This window comes from Lactuca saligna, chromosome 4 (genome assembly GCF_052625555.1).
Source record: "Lactuca saligna cultivar CGN05327 chromosome 4, ASM5262555v1, whole genome shotgun sequence".
Lineage (NCBI taxonomy): Eukaryota > Viridiplantae > Streptophyta > Magnoliopsida > Asterales > Asteraceae > Lactuca > Lactuca saligna.
Window position 1 is genome coordinate 183501427 of NC_136420.1, and position 16951 is coordinate 183518377.

Sequence of the window (16951 nt, forward strand, 5' to 3'; positions counted from 1 at the left end):
ATTTTATTCATTTTAAAACATCAGGATGTCATCGTCAATACAGAAACATAAATATAAATAGAACTTACATTCATTAACACTAGTAATTTATGCCTCCTTAATCTCTCAGTGTAATGTAACTTCATATCGAAACCTATGATACAAATAAACTAAGTGGGTCAGGTTGGGAAACCTGGTGAGTACATAGGGATTTCAACCCACAATAATATAATTATTATGTTTAATCATCAAAAAATTAACCCAATTACTCATCCCCATTATCTTTGTTATTCTTAAGGGTCTACCCTAAGAATCATCTATCCTGCATTCGTTCATTCGAAGTCCATCGCTTCCAGAGTTCATATGACAGGCACCAAGGCCATAGATGCCAATGCTCGTTCGTAAAGCATTAATTCCATAGCTGCTAAAGTTCATTCATCGGGTACTAAATCCATAGCTATCAGTATTTATCTAATAGGTACTAAGTCCATAGCTACCAGCGTTTATATAACAAGTATTAAGTCCATAGCTACCAGCGTTTATCCAGTAGGCACTAAGTCCATATTTGTCGGTGTTATTTATTAGGCAATAAGTTTGTAGCTGCCAATGTTTACTCATATCATCTTTCATCTCTCATCATTCATCTACCCATTTTTTACCCAACATATTCACAGATATAAAATACATATACAGTTTAAATTATTTAAAACATGTATAAAATCATTCATCCAACATAGATAGAAAGTATACAGGTTATATGCACACATAGCACATAAATTATATAAAATACTTCATATCTATGTGTAAGATGAAAGTAACTATGCACTCACAACATGTAATTTATAGAAAATACTTCATATCTATGTGTTAGATGAAAGTAACTACACACTCACTTGTTAAAGTGATGATTCCAAACTCAAGCAGCACTTTGCTTCTAACGATTCTATTGTCCTTCGACGAAACCTAGCATTCTTATCGCTAGGTTTTAGTCTAATCTTTATTGCGACTAATTATTAGTCTAGATTCATCATTAACTCAGAGTCTACTTCATGATCTATCAAGTAAGGAACAACCAGGTAGGATCATATCGGAGGTAGGGTATGTTTGGTATACGAATTATACTGTTTGGAAATCCCACTTTAAACACCTCACTAAATCACAGCCTAGACATCATTCTCGTAAGTAGATCAATCAGTATAACAAATTTGAATCACTAATAAACTTTATTTATAGGTTCATAAAAACAATATTATAAACTATATTTAAAATACGGTAGCATAACTTACTTAGCTCGGAGTCGGGCTCTGCAGGGGCAGAACATCGTAGCAAAATCTTTCTAAGAAAGATTCTTGCAGCGCTTCAACGCTCACCTTACTATACTAAAACTACAAAAAGAGAAGTCGAAACATGAGGGACCGAAATGCTCAGGGGATAAGAATAGAAAGACTCTTGAATCAAGAGAATGGTGCAAGAAATGTGAGAGCCTAGAGGCTCTAATTTATAGTTATTGAATTTTCAAAAACCACCCTCTATATTTACTTAACTGACTAATCACCCATTTACAATACTATTTTAAATATATTTAATGATATTTGTACTAAAATAATGTCGAAAGTACTCAACACTAGTCTTATAACGACCGAATCGTCGATACCTTTCTAATGATATATACATATGTATATATATACTTGTATACGTATATATGATTTACACTTTAGTTTAATACATAAATGTGCTGTTAAAAATTATAACTCGTTCACACTATCTTTTTATCGTTGAGCTCCTATTAACAAGATCATAAATTCTCATTTAGACTGTTTTGTTTAAATATCGACCGATCTAAAATTCATATTTCGGGTTGTGCATTGCTTTGCTAAATCTTAGAAAAATCATAACTTCCTCATACGAAGTAAGATTTGTACGTTCTTTTGATGCACACTCTCAGTTTAACATATACTACGACTTTCTTTTAAATCGCTAAGGCTAGAAAGTATTTTATCGTAAATTCACTTTTTACGATTCCCGGTGTCGTGTCGGTTTTGCCGTAAAACTTCGACGGGTCATAACTTCTTTGTTATAACTCGGATTTCAACATTCTTTATATATATGGAACCCTTGAGAGATATACTATAACTTGGTCAAGATTATTTATTATAAATAATCTTATATCAAAAAAAACTTATTTTTGACGCTTATTGTCTCTAAACTGACTAACCCAAATCTGCGGGTGTTACAAGTATCTCCCCCTAGGATGATTACGTCCCGGAATCATCAACGAAATCGGGCTTGTATAATGACTCTATACATTATCTTTTCATCCTAGGTAATAACCGTAACTCCTATGTTCCTTCGAATGAGTATCTAACTCTTGGATTTCTGGATTACAGGCGATGCTCGATCTTGCATATGCTCTCTATCTCACGTTGGACTTTCAATCGTGACCTTCAAGTCACAATCTCGATGCTTATTGGAGAATCCTGCTCCTACAGAAATAGTCTTTATTTCGATTACCGTAACAGACCGATGGGACATGTTCTAATGGCATCTCGTCGTATGATGCAACGCTTAGACTCAGGTCTTTTAGAGTCAAATTCCATAACGGAATATACCTTCCTTCATGTTCTAATGTGATATAATCACATTCTATCATGTAACACTTCTAGGTACAAGCTTCTAAACTTAACAACGGTTGCGACACTTCTATTGATCGCTTCGATTATCTTTCACTTCAACCTTTTTACTTAAGTCAGATGCTACATCGATCTTGGTTCTTTGAACCACGTAACATACTCATGTTAGTCGGACTCAATTTGATATGACCACTAGGTTCGGATTAACAAGCATCTTCTTCTTCATTACCGAAATGATGGTAATGATAGACATGAACAAAAAATAATCAATTACCAGTGCATTGGTAACCTTGTGACTTTCTCTGATCCAAGCGTGAGTCTTGTGCTTCTAATAGTATTGGCCTCTACTACCTTTCACACCTATTCATACTCGTCCCAAGTATTGTCTCGCAGTTCTCCAATTTATTATCACAAAAACAATTTTAACACATTACAGATGTGTCCAAACAATCATATAATTTTCCCTAGACTCTACTAAGACTTCTTCCATCCATATCTTCAATCATCAACTTTAATTCAACTCGGTTAGTGATGGAAATGTCTGGCAATGGGATAACTTCATGCATTATACCAAAAATCTTTCTTTCTGCTAATCAAAAGTGTGTACTTCTCATGTACTATACATATTATTTATTAGATGCATTCTAAAGGCAAGATATCACTCTTACGATATCTTCCAATAAGTACCATTCAGTATCGTAAGCTTTCTCTTTTCCTCCATTTACTCAATTCACTACGAGTCTTCACCATCATGTTCTGCACACCAAAACATTCGTTTGGTGTATCCAGAAGAGAATATAGATAGAGGAAGGTTTAGACGCGTTTTCCTCCTTATTACTTCGAAAAATTATATGTCAGTTCAAATATCGTAACTAAACGTTTAGAAATCTGAACACATAAAATTTCCAGACGCGGTCGGCAACAGACCATAGATTTGATCAAACGATAACATAAATCATCACAAATTATTTAGCACATAAAAGCATTTTAGGCATCTTCCCTAATTAAGCTAGTGCTTGTGTCTATTTAGGCATACTTCCTAAAATATATTAGACACACTCCTCACGATCATCGCTTAGCATTCTAAGTTTAAGTCTAGAAATAAATCCTTATTCCTAGTTCGCTTAAACCAATGCTCTGATACCAACTGTGACATCCCCATTTTCACGGCCATAAAGACCGATTTGTTTATGCTTTATTTTGAAAATTAGAGTAACCTTTTAAAGAAAAGAGTTGCGAAATTTGTTCCCAGAAAAAGATGATAAATACGTTATCAAAGCATCTCCAAAGAAATGTATTTTATTCATTTTAAAACATTAGGATGTCATCTTCATTACATAAACATAAGCATAAATAGAACTTACATTCATTATCACTAGTGATTTATGTCTCCTTAATCTCTCAGTGTAATATAACTTCATATCGACACCTATAATACAAATAAACTGAGTCGGGTACTAAATCCATAGCTATCAGTGTTTATCTAATAGGTACTAAGTCCGTTTTCTATACGAATTATACTGTTTCGAAATCCCACTTTAAACACTGATAGCTATGGGTCCGTTTTCTATACGAATTATACTGTTTCGAAATCCCACTTTAAACACCTCACTAAATCACAGCCTAGACATCATCCCCGTAAGTAGATCAATCAGTATAACGACTTTTAATCACTGATAAATTTAATTTATAGGTTCATAAAAACGATATTATAAGCTATATCTAAAGTAGGGTAGCATAACTTACTTAGCTAGGAGTCGGGCTCTGCAGGGGCAGAACTTCGTAGAAAAATCTTTCTAAGAAAGATTCTTGCAGCGCTTCAACACTCACCTTACTATACTAAAACTACAGAAAGAGAATTCGAAACACAAGGGATCGAAATGCTAAGGGGATAAGAAGAGAATGACTCTTGAATTAAGAGAATGGTGCAAGAAATGTGAGAACCTAGAGGCTCTTATTTATAGTAACTGAATTTTCAAAACCACCCTCTATATTTACTTAAATGACTAAATACCCTTTTATAATACTATTTTAAATAGATTTAATGATATTTGTACTAAACTGATGACGAAAGTACTCAACGCTAGTCTAATAACGACCACATCGTCGATACCTTTCTAATGATATATATACATATATATATATATATATATATATATATATATATATATATATATATATATGATTTACACTTTATTTTAATACGTAAATGTGCTATAAAAAATTATAACTTGTTCATATGAACTCCATTTTTGACGTTCTTTATATCCACACGTTGGTTTTTACGATTACTACAACTTTGATTTAAACACCGTCATCTAATTCTCATTCTATCTCAGATTTACAAAACTATATCGAATTTATCGCGCTCGAAGTGTGGGGACCAAGTTTCATCCATATCTTTAACATACGAGCACTATTCTCGACGTTCTTTATATTCACGCGTTGGTAGTTAGGAGAACTAATACTTTCATTTAGACTCCATCAACTAATTCTCATTCTATGAGCTAGCCTAGAGTCCTTGTTGTTTTGTGAAGTTTATTACAAGTTCAAAACAGCCAAGGTGCAGGATCATTGCTAGTATGTGTTTCTCGCGGTCTCCCCGAAAAACAAACCATATTCTTATCAAAATCGAGTTTACGCTTCAAAAGGTGAGTGTTTGTCACAACTCCAAATTTTAGACATAGCATGGTCTAAACCCTAACCGAGTGCAAGTGTAAACCACATTGCAATCTTGATTTCATGGTGTCCATCTATATCCTTAGGCCGTAAACTCCTATATGTGACATTTTGATATGTTACAAACCCCCAAACTATTTTTAGAAGGATCTAGGATTTACCACAAGGCTATTGGTTGAGTTACAAGGCATTTAGACATGATTTAAGGGTATGTGCCTAGGCCGTAAAATCCTATATGTGACATTTCGATATGTTACAAACCCCCAAACTATTTTTAGAAGGATCTAGGATTTACCACAAGGCTATTGGTTGAGTTACAAGGCATTTAGACATGATTTAAGGTGTTAAATCCCCATTTTTGAGGAGTTTACATCCCAAGCACATGCCTTGGCCTTAAACTCTTGTTTGTCCCTCAAAATGTATGTTTAATGTGTTCCAAGTCCAGATTTGCAAGCCTCAAGGTCATATCTAAGTCCCAACTATGATTTGGAAGGGTTAATTGGCTTTAAAAACCCCATTTTTAAGTGTTTACGGCCCAAGCTTGATCCTTGGCCGTAAACACATGTTCTAGGTCCTAAAACTCAATTTAAACATCAATTTGAAGGCTAAAGAGGTTAGATAACAAGTTAAGGATGTTACCTCTTCGATTTGGAGCCTTAAATCTTTGTTTTTGGACCTTTGATTATGGATGAGGAGAGAGGTTGGAAGTGTTTATGGAAGAATGGCCGAAAGCTTCAAATGAAGGTTTAGAACACTTTATATAGTGTCTAAGTTTTGGACACGGTGGAATTCTACCCGATACCGGCGTTAGGCGAGGCTTTTGGTCGTACCCGATTGAGTTGCCGTAACCCGATACGGTAAATTCTAGAAATATTCCGACCACTAATATGGGGTGTTAAAATTATTTCTAAATGTATTAAGATGCCCATTAAGTCATTTTAGATACGTACAAGTTAATGACTTAATTAAACAAAAGATCGGAATCGAATTTGGAAACGACGATTGGTTGCGTGAATTGTACTACGAAAGAGTTACAAGAGATGGTACGGAAATTTCGGGTTGTTACACTTGTATTCTTAGGGCAACAATAGAACTTTTGTAAAAGATGGAGCACTTTGGAGTCACGTCTTTTACTTTTGTTATATACTCTTATGTAAAAACTTTGTTTCAAAACATATGTATATAATCATATTGTAATGTAATGGTTGTGTTTACTTTGATTGCTATGATACGATTATTGTGATACAACGCATCATGTCACCCGCCCCCAGACGTTTCCGCCGTTGTTTTTTGACAGTTCGGGGGTGTGACAGATTGGTATCAGAGTTATTGTTTATAGTCAACTAAGTATACCGAACCTTACATGGTATACAACTATAAACACTAAGGATCCGAAGCACTCTGAACTAAAATTATGCTTTTAAAAATATGAGTATTTTTACAAGAAGTATACAAGTATACCTACGCACCAGAAACAGTAATCACGAGTAGAACAAAACAAAAGTATTTGGATGTTGGACATAACGGTTAAACCTGGGCAGTTATGTAATCATGTCTAGGTTCAATATAGCCTGATCAACTATATTCATTTGAGACATGACCAACATGTGCTTGGGAGTGACTATGGTGTTGCAGCAGGCCTAAAAATTACCAAGTATCCATACAACAAGCTATCGGTACAACAAAACACAAAATACTATAAAAGTATTTTATGAGAGTCAAATTCCTTGCAGGGATTCATTTCAAAGTGTTGCTACTCATTCCTTTTAGCAATAACTTATTTTCATTGGTATCTTTTCCTTGTTTATCGCTTAGTAGAACACTCTAGCCCTCATATTGAGATATTTCTTGCTTCATATCTCTTAATTCAATTCAGAGGCCTTATCATCCTCTTCTTCATGATCATTTAAGAACAAGATGCCTCCAAAGAAAAGACCCAACAAAAAGAACAACGATCCTCCAACAGACCCAGCTCCTCCACCTCCTCAGTTCAATCCCGCTAAGTTTCAGGCAGCTGTTACTGCTGTTGTGGCTGCCGCGGTGTCACAGATTAATCCTGGTGGATCCAGTGGGCCGGGAGGTGGTACTCACCCTCAAAATCATGAAGGTAGTCAGGGACACCAGAATGAGGGATCTTATAAAGACTTCATGAATGCAAAACCCACATCCTTCGATGGCAATGGATGTGTTATTGCCTTGACTCGATGGTTCGAAAATATCGAGTCTATCTTCAAAATTTGCTCTTGTTCTAAAGCCATCAAGGTGAAATTCGTCGCTTGCACTTTCACCAACAGAGCATTGACCTGATGGAATGGTCAGGTCAAATCTCTAACCCTACCTATAGCAAATGCTATGGGTGGGAGAGCTTGATGGGTCTCATGCTTGCTGAGTACTGCCCATGGGGAAACTCTAAGGACGGCATACTTGTGTATTCCTTGACAAGTTCGTCATCGTATTCATCAACGATATACTTGTGTATTCCAGAAGCGAAGAAGATCACATACAGCACATGAGATTGGTGCTGGAAACTCTAAGGACGGAGAAGCTATACGCAAAATTATCCAAGTGCGAATTCTGGATTCGAAAAATAACTTTCCTAGGTCACATTGTAAGCGAGGAAGGAATACACGTGGACCCCTCCAAAATCAAGGCGGTAGAGAACTTCTCAGCACCGAAGATGCCCACAAAAATCCGCCAATTCTGGGACACATGGAAGGTGTTGTGAATCTGACTATGCTCCTCTAGAAGCTCTTAACAATATGCCACCTTGCCCACTCAGGCCATAATCCTGAACGGGCCTATAAACTGGGGCCCCAACTTACCCCTCTACCGAAACCTGATAATCCCTTTCCAGGGCGACACCTTTAGCAGTATAAAATCTCCTTCCTAAAACTCAAAGTCCAAATGCCACCGATCAACATAACTTTTCTGATGGCTCTATGCTACTCGCAACCGGTCATGCACCTGCTGAATCAGTCTGGTAGTCTTGAGCACTACCTCACTGCTCCCCATGACCCGATGCCCCACCTCGTCCCAACACATCGGGGTTCTGCACCTCCGTCTATATAGCATCTCAAATGGAGCCCGGTCGATACTGGCATGATAATTGTTGTTGTACAAGAACTCTTCTAGTGGGAGATATGTATCCGAACTCCCTCCAAAATCTAACACACATTCTCTAAGCATGTCCTCCAGCATCTGGATCGCCCTCTCACTCTGGCCGTCGGTCTGAGGGTGGTACGTCGTGCTGAAATGTAGCTGAGTGCCCGACTCCTTGTCACACCCTCGAACCGGACGGTGAAAACGTCTGAGGGATTGTGTGACGAACAATTGAATACCATTACAATGAATATACATGAAACAAACACATACATCACCAACATTACATAGTATAACTTACATAGTTCACATCAAGTACATTGAACAAACATTACATAATTAAAACGTATATCGTTTGAAAGTCACAAAACATGAAATCCTAATATGCTTGACAATTATCTTCTGCTTATCTGTTACCTGAGAATACAAGTTATTTGAAAACAGGGTCAACATATATAATGTTGGTGAGTTCATAAGTATGTTTGATATAAAAATGATTTGTATCGTTGTATAACCCAGAAAATCCGATATTTTCTGAAATAAAATCTGTCTACGGCGTGACGTGTTGATCCAATATATGTAATTGTAAACGTGACTTCAAAACATGTATGATTGTATGACTTTCTCAAAAGTACTCATTTTATTGCATTTGAGGAGTTAAAATAAATGATATTAATTTCCCAGAAAATCTGATATTTTCCGATTCAAAACAAGTAGTATGATTTCCCCATGACTTATAAAAAGGTAATGGATCTCTATGTGAGTCGTTATAAACACGCATGATAATGACTATTTCGCCTATCTTGGCACTTTTACAAATGTCGGTTTTGATTAGGATTTTGTCACCCTAGACTGGCCGAGTCTAACTATAGCGAACACTTCGGGTGTGGGGGAGTCACCCCCGTATAGATCTATAGACAAACTTCCGCTCTCCCTCCAGGAGACTCTGCTTACAACTTATAGACTACGGCCGACACTTATTGGCGCCAACCAATATTTCCTCAATAAGTCCCCAATATTACCCAATGAATTTGAATAAAATTGATTACAACCCGTTTGATTTTTACATAGTATAAAGTAAAGCCTAACAAACATGAAAAGGACGTTGTGACCCACTAATCATGTGTGTCATTTATAGGTTGTCGAGTATGCTTATGGACACGTTAGTCCATCAAGCATATGTTTGATTTGGACCATACCAGCAACGCGAATGAGCCACTAAGGCCCAATAGCATGTAAAAGCCATAGAGGGTCCTGTAGGCATGTAACTGGGTCACCGGAAGCCCAATAAACATGTTTTGGTTATATTGGGCCTAATAATTGTGAAATTGGACCACTAAGGCCCAATGGACACAATGAGTAACATTCGACCCAATCATTGTATCGTTTCTCCGTTCTCCGATATGTTTGTAATATAGAATTCGTTTTACGCTTAGTATTTATTTTCAATATTAAAATACTTGATGTTGGATTTTAACGACACTTGGTTATAAACATATATATATATATATATATATATATATATATATATATATATATATATATATATATATATATATATATATAAATTCATGTGTTATAAACTTAATATCTTTGGCCCAATTGTTTTAATATTAACATATTTGACCCCAAAATATTTATTCGACCATTTTAGCCCATTTTTCATATAAAGTTACATATTTAGCCATTTCTTAATAAAAATGACATTTTTAGTCCCTTTTGATGAAAAATAACATTATTGGTCCTTAAATCACTTTTCTTGGCATTTTCGACCCAAGAATATTTTATATTACAAATTCAGCACAAAAACATGTTATTTGATATTTCTAGCCCTTATTTGTATAAAGTTCACACTTTTGGCCCCAAATTTCGTATGTTTTAGAATTTTGATCCAAATTCCAAAAACTTGGCGTTTTGGTCCAATTCTTGTAATAAATATCATTTTCAGCCCCTGAAATAGTTTGATTGTTTTTTTTACTCACACTTTAAGTGAATTTACAATTTCAACTCCAAACATCTTCATTTTCAAAATTTTGGGCTCAAATATCCGTGAGGCCCAATTTTAAGCCCAATAGGGTAGCATTTATATCTTTGACCCCTTGAAAAGTATTATTTTCATAAAATCGGATTTTATTTAAATAAATACCATATTACCCTCATAAAAACTGAAAATGTCATCTTTTAACCAAATCCTTGTTGTTTTTGCAAAAATGACTCTTGTAAAATCTTTGGCTTTGTTTTTCACTTATTTAACCATAAAGACTCTTAGGTCTTTGTATTATGTTGTTAGTTATGTTCTTGTTTATGAATCTTTCACACTTTTGTTATGGGTCTTGAAGTATAGCAATTAATAACATGATTTTCACAACACAAACCAAGGATATCACATATAACATGCAAACACACATAGATCAACATAACACTTGTATTCTCCACCCAAAAACAAGTAAAATCCAAAAACAAGGGGGTATGAACTCACCTTGAGGTTTGTTGGCTCGGTTTTGAGGAAGATATGAAGAGATTTTTGGTCCTAACAACAACTTGGAGGGACTTTCGAACTTAGAGGAGTTCTAGTATATTAGATCATGAAACAAAGTTATGTAAGAAGGAGTTTTAGTATTAAGATGGAAGTAGATGTTTTTTGTTTGGTACCAACTTACCAAAGGTTAAAAAACTTGATGAAGATCCTTAAAAACTCAAGCAAAGTTCAAGATTTCTTGATGGAAGATGGAGGGTGATCTTGAAGGTGGTTTGGAGAGGATTTGAAAATGTGTGTGTATATATGTGTGTTAACTTCGGTCGAGAGGAAGAAATCTTCAATAAGGCCCATTAGGGTAATTCATTTCATTTTAGGCCAAAAATGTCAAGTCTCATGAAAGTGGGTCCAATTAGGGCCCATTTAAGGGTTCTAAGCCCAAAAAATCAAATTAGAAGCTTATTGGTCCATTGCGCCCAATAAGGAAATCCTAGTCCAAAATGGACTTAAGTCGGGATTCTTAGAGTTTCCAAACCCTAATTTGACTTTTGAAATGTTTGTATGAAGTTTGGGCTTTACAATTGGGTTTTGATGAAAGTTTGTTGTCATTGAATAAGATCATATGCATTATCAGGTCATGGTTACAATTTGTTGTCATTGCTATTGTTTACAAAAGGATAGAATTTCCTAACCAAATTTGCTAGTTGAGACACTACTCATGGAATTTCTTCCAAAATTTGGAAGTGAACCGGACATCCCTATCGGAGACCACCGACACCGGCACCCCGTGCCTAGCCACCATCTCTCGTACATAAATATCTACCAACTTTTCCATGAATATACTTTCAGAAATTGGAATGAAGTGGGCACTCTTCGTCAATCTATCTACGATCACCCATATGGTGTCTACACCCCTTGCCGTCCTGGGTAGCCTCGTGATGAATTCCATAGTGATTTCTTCCCACTTCCACATGGGAATGGGTAGCGTCTGAACCTTGCTATGAGGCCGCTTATGATCGACCTTAACCTTCCTATAGGTCAAGCACCGCTCCACGAACCAGGCGATCTCTCACTTCATGCAGGGCCACCAATAACTCAGCCTCAAGTCCCTATACATTTTCATAGCTCTGGGGTGTATAAAGAACCTAGACTTGTGCGCTTCCTCTAATAACCTTTGTCTCACTCCCCCTGCCACTGTTACCCATATTCGGCCACACTGAGGCAAAATTCTGTGACTATATTTAACGAACAAAGGATACTACCCTCGAATTTTCACTATCTTCCAGTTCTCCTACTTCGCCCCCTCGACCTGGGCCTCCGTGATCATATCCAACAAAGGCGAAATCACTGTCATCCTCATACAAATGTCCCTAATCAGGGACCCCACCGTCTTGCGGCTCAATGCATCAACCACTACGTTGGCGTTCCCTGGGTGGTATAAAATCTCACAATCGTAGTCATTCATCACATCCATCCACCTCCTTTGTCGCATGTTAAGGTTCTACTGATCTATAAGGTACTTCAAAGTCTTGTGATTGGTATATATGGAGAACCACACTCCATATAAATAGTGCCTCCAAATCTTGAGTGCGAACACCACTACCCCCAATTCCAGATCATGAGTGGGGTAATTTGCCTCATGAGGCTTTAACTGCCTCGAGGTGTAAGCTATCACAAGCCCCCTCTGCATCAGTACCGCGCCTAACCCTGAGATCGACGCATCGCAGTACACCACCAAATCATCTAACCCCTCAGGTAGAACTAGAATCGGAGCTTCGCATAACCTGTGCCACAGAGTCTCAAAAGCCATCTGCTGATCTGCACCCCACCAAAAAGTCACATTTTTCTAGGTCAAGCAGACCAATGGCACAACAATCTTGGAGAAATCCTGGATAAATCTTTGATAGTAGCCCGCTAAGCCCAAGAAGCTACGAATCTCCGATGCATTCCGCGGTACTTACTACCGAATTACAGCCTCAACCTTGGATGGATCAACTGAAATACCCTCCTGGTTGATAATATGCCCCAAAACTGTACTTCCCGCAACCAGAAATCACATTTAGAGAATTTCGCATAGAGTTTCTCCGCCCTTTGGGTTTCTAACACCTCCCTCAAATGCTTCTCATGCTGCTCCCTAGTCTTAGAGTAGACCAGAATAGCATCGATAAAAACAATCACCGACTAATCCAGCATCGGCCTACATACTCTGTTCATGAGGTCCATCAACACTGCCGGGGCATCGGTGAGCCCAAACGGCATCACCACGAACTCATAATGCCCATACCGAGTCCTGAAAGCCGTCTTCGATATATCCTCATCCCGAAATTTTCATTTGATGGTATCCATACCGAAGGTTAATGTTGTAAAACTAAGATGCACCCTGAAGCTGATCAAACAAATCGTCGATCCTCGGCAACGGTAACGGTTCTTCACCGTTAATTTTTTCAGCTCCCTATAATCAATACACATTTTGTGCGATCCATCCTTCTTTTTCAAAAAAAGAATCGGTGCAACCTACGGGAAACTACTTGGGCGAATGAATACCCGATCCAGCAGCTCCTGAAGCTACACAGCTAACTCTTGCATCTCCGGTGGTGCGAACCAATCTGGCGCTTTTCCTATCAGGGCGGCACCCGGCACCAGGTCAATGTGAAACTCCACTTACCTCTCCGGAGGCACTCCCAGTAACTCTTCGGGGAACACATCTCGAAAATCCTATAAAACTGGCACACTGCCCACATCCATCATGGTCTCCCTCCTCGTATCCAAAACATAAGCTAGAAATCATTTGCAACCCTAGTGTAAAAACCTCCTCTCCCTTGCGGTCGAACAGAGGGTCGATCCCTGTGAGGCCCTCTCAGCATGAATAACCAGTTCTCCCCCACTCGGGGTTCGAACCCTCACCAACTGACGCTCACAATTGATCATGGCCCCGTTGGCCGCCACCTAATCCATCCCGATAATTACCTTCAATCCCCGTAAAGGTATTGGGACTAGGTCGACACGATACCTTTCTCCAAACACATTCAGGACATAGTCACAATACACCCTCGCAGCACTAACATTGCGGTCATATGCAATCACTACCTCGAGTGGGGAATCCAGAGCTTCGGGCGCGTCCCATAACTTCTTTCTTAGCGCAAGAGATACGAACGATCGGGTAGCACCCGAATCAAGCAAAACATGTGCCATCATACCATTAACCAAAAAGGTCCCTATACAAGCATTATATATATACATATATATATATATATATATATATATATATATATATATATATATATATATATATGTATATATATATATATATATGTATGTATAATGCTTGTATAGGGACCTTTTTGGTCAATGGTATGATGGCACATAAGTCATACAAATCATAAAGAGCATGGAGAAATAGATACGTACCAGCCACAACATCTGGTGTTTCCCGAGCCTCCTCAGTGGTCAACTGAAATGTGTGGCTCTTCACCGTCGAGACTTCCGCCTTGATAGGTCGGCCATCAGTAATCCTCATCATGGCGGGTGCAGGCGCCGCCACCATTCCTCCCCCTCCTTGTAACCTCGAATAGACGGCCACTTGTGTCCGGTCGGATTACAGTGGAAGCAAATCAAGCCCTTCTTGGGGAAATCCCTGATAACATGGCCTGATTGGCCACAAGCATAGCATCCTAAGCCTGCTCCTTGGCAAGCCCATTGTGCAGTTTACCGCACTTGGCACACCGGCTCTGGTCTTTCTGTCCCTTTCTAGAAGTATCTGAGGTCTTAGGCTTTTTAGCCTTACCCACTATTGTCTGTGCCTGCTTTGGTTTCCGCATGGTGCGTGAATCTAACTCCATCTCCCGTTCTCGGGCCTTCTCCACCATCTCATTTAGGGTTTTGCACCCTATAAAAATCACAAACTCCCGTATATCATCCCTCGGCATGGAATGATACCTCATCCTCCTCAAGTCCTCATCCATAGCGTACTGTGGGATCAACAAGGCCTGTTCCTGAAACTTGGCGGTGATCTCCACCATAGTCTCGGTGGTCTGCTGAAGGTCGTGAAACTCCCTCACCAGCCATTACACCTCAACATGTGGTGCAAAATTCGCATTGAATCATCGAACAAACTCATCCCACGTCATCTCAACCACACCGGTCACTCCCACCTGGTTGGTCACCTCTCCCCACCAATCTCGGGCTCGATCCCTCAGCATACATGACACAAAACCCACCTTGGCCGCATCCAGGAAAGAAATCGTGCGTTGGGCGTTTCGATATCCACCATCCAGTGTCGGCTAACAAATCGAGTCTCGTATCAATCTAATCCCTGGAACTACTTTCGCAGCCAAATCTCTGTACCATTTTGCCCCAGCAGAAATGCAGGAGTTATCCAGTCGACTTAATGAGTTGACAGCCAAAACCGATATCCTCTTTCCCGAGTAGATGACTTCTTCGATAGAATTCAGGAGCTAGCTACTCCTCAAAGATAGACCCTAGGTTGAGACATCATCAGCTACGAGTTTGCGAGGATTATGTTTCCAAGATAGTATTCAGTACTCGATATGATCACTAAGAGTTCGTATTGATATCCTCCGGTCAAATCATTTTCCCTTAGTCATGTAGTGAGCGATGAAGACATACACGTGGATTCTCGCAAGGTCAAAGCAATAGAGAATTGGTCGGCACCGAAGATACCCATAGAAAACCTGTCAATTCTTGGGTTTCGCCGGCTATTATTGCAGACCTATTCAGAAATTCTTCCAGAATCACCAAACCCTTAACCACTCCGACACGGAAAGGTGTACCCTTTTGTTGGAGTAAAAAGTACAAATTCGCTTGTGTTAGGTCAAGGTAGAAGACACGCAGCTAGCCAAGAGTCGATTCCCCGGTAGTACCCACACTGGTTCTGAAACCATCCGCGAAACCATCAAGAAGATCATCTAGACCCGAGAACAATTGAAAACTTCACTACATCCATAGAAGAATTCCGTCAACGTACAATGGAAACCTCTAGAATTTCAGGCTGGAGATCATGTCCTGTTAAATGGTCTCGCTCTTGAAAGACATGACACACTATGGAAAGCACAGAAAGCTTAACTAGTGGTACATTAGACTCTTCGAGATCGTCATTAGGATCAACCCTGTAGCCTTCAAACTCCGAGTACGTTCAGAAACTCAGCAACATCTATCCTGTCTTCCATGTCCCGAATCTTTAGAAGTGCCTATCCGGTGAAACCTTAGTAATCTCTCTTGGACAAATCACGTCCCGTTAGTGAAGGTTCGCTGAAATTCCAAGCGAGAACCTAAATTCACTTGGGACCGCAAACACCCGATACAGCAGACACATCCACATCCTTTTCCATAACATATATCTTAATTCTTGAATTTTGGCACGAAATTCCCTCTAACGGGGGGATAATGTAACAACCCGTAATTTATTCCGTCACTATAAAATGTTCCCGGTAAATAAAACCGTCCGTATTCAAATTTTTCGGTTAACCTTCGAGTTAAATTAAATTAATCACGACTTTTAATTCGCTTTCATAAGTGCCGGGATGCGTTAAAAACATTAAAATATTTTTCCATATTTATTTGGAAAATTATTAGTTTCATTTAAGTCGTGATTACGGCAGTTTATCGGGTACGACCAAAAGCACCATCTAACGGCAGTATCGGGTGGAATTTCACCAGGCCATAAATTCAACCCCTATATAAGGGAGTGAGTGACATCATTTTGAAGCTTTTTCTCTCTCTCTAAACACTTTCTCTCGCTACTCTCTCTCTAGAATTCGAAATTCATCCAAAAACCCCATTTCAAGCTTCAATTTAGTAAGTACTTCATCCTAGCTTGTTGTTTAACTTGTTTGGCATGCAGATTCATGTTTGAAACTTCCAAAAACACCCAAGAACAAGTGTTTACGGTCTAGGGACCCTCCCAAAACCGTGAACACCCCTTGAGAGGGTTTTAAAGCCCTAAAACCCCTCCAAACCCATTCTAATGCTTAGATATGGCTTAGAAACTTGCATGCATCGACTTAGGACCCCAAATTCGTATCATTTGATTATTGGACATGAGTTCACGGTCCAAGAACATGCTTGGACC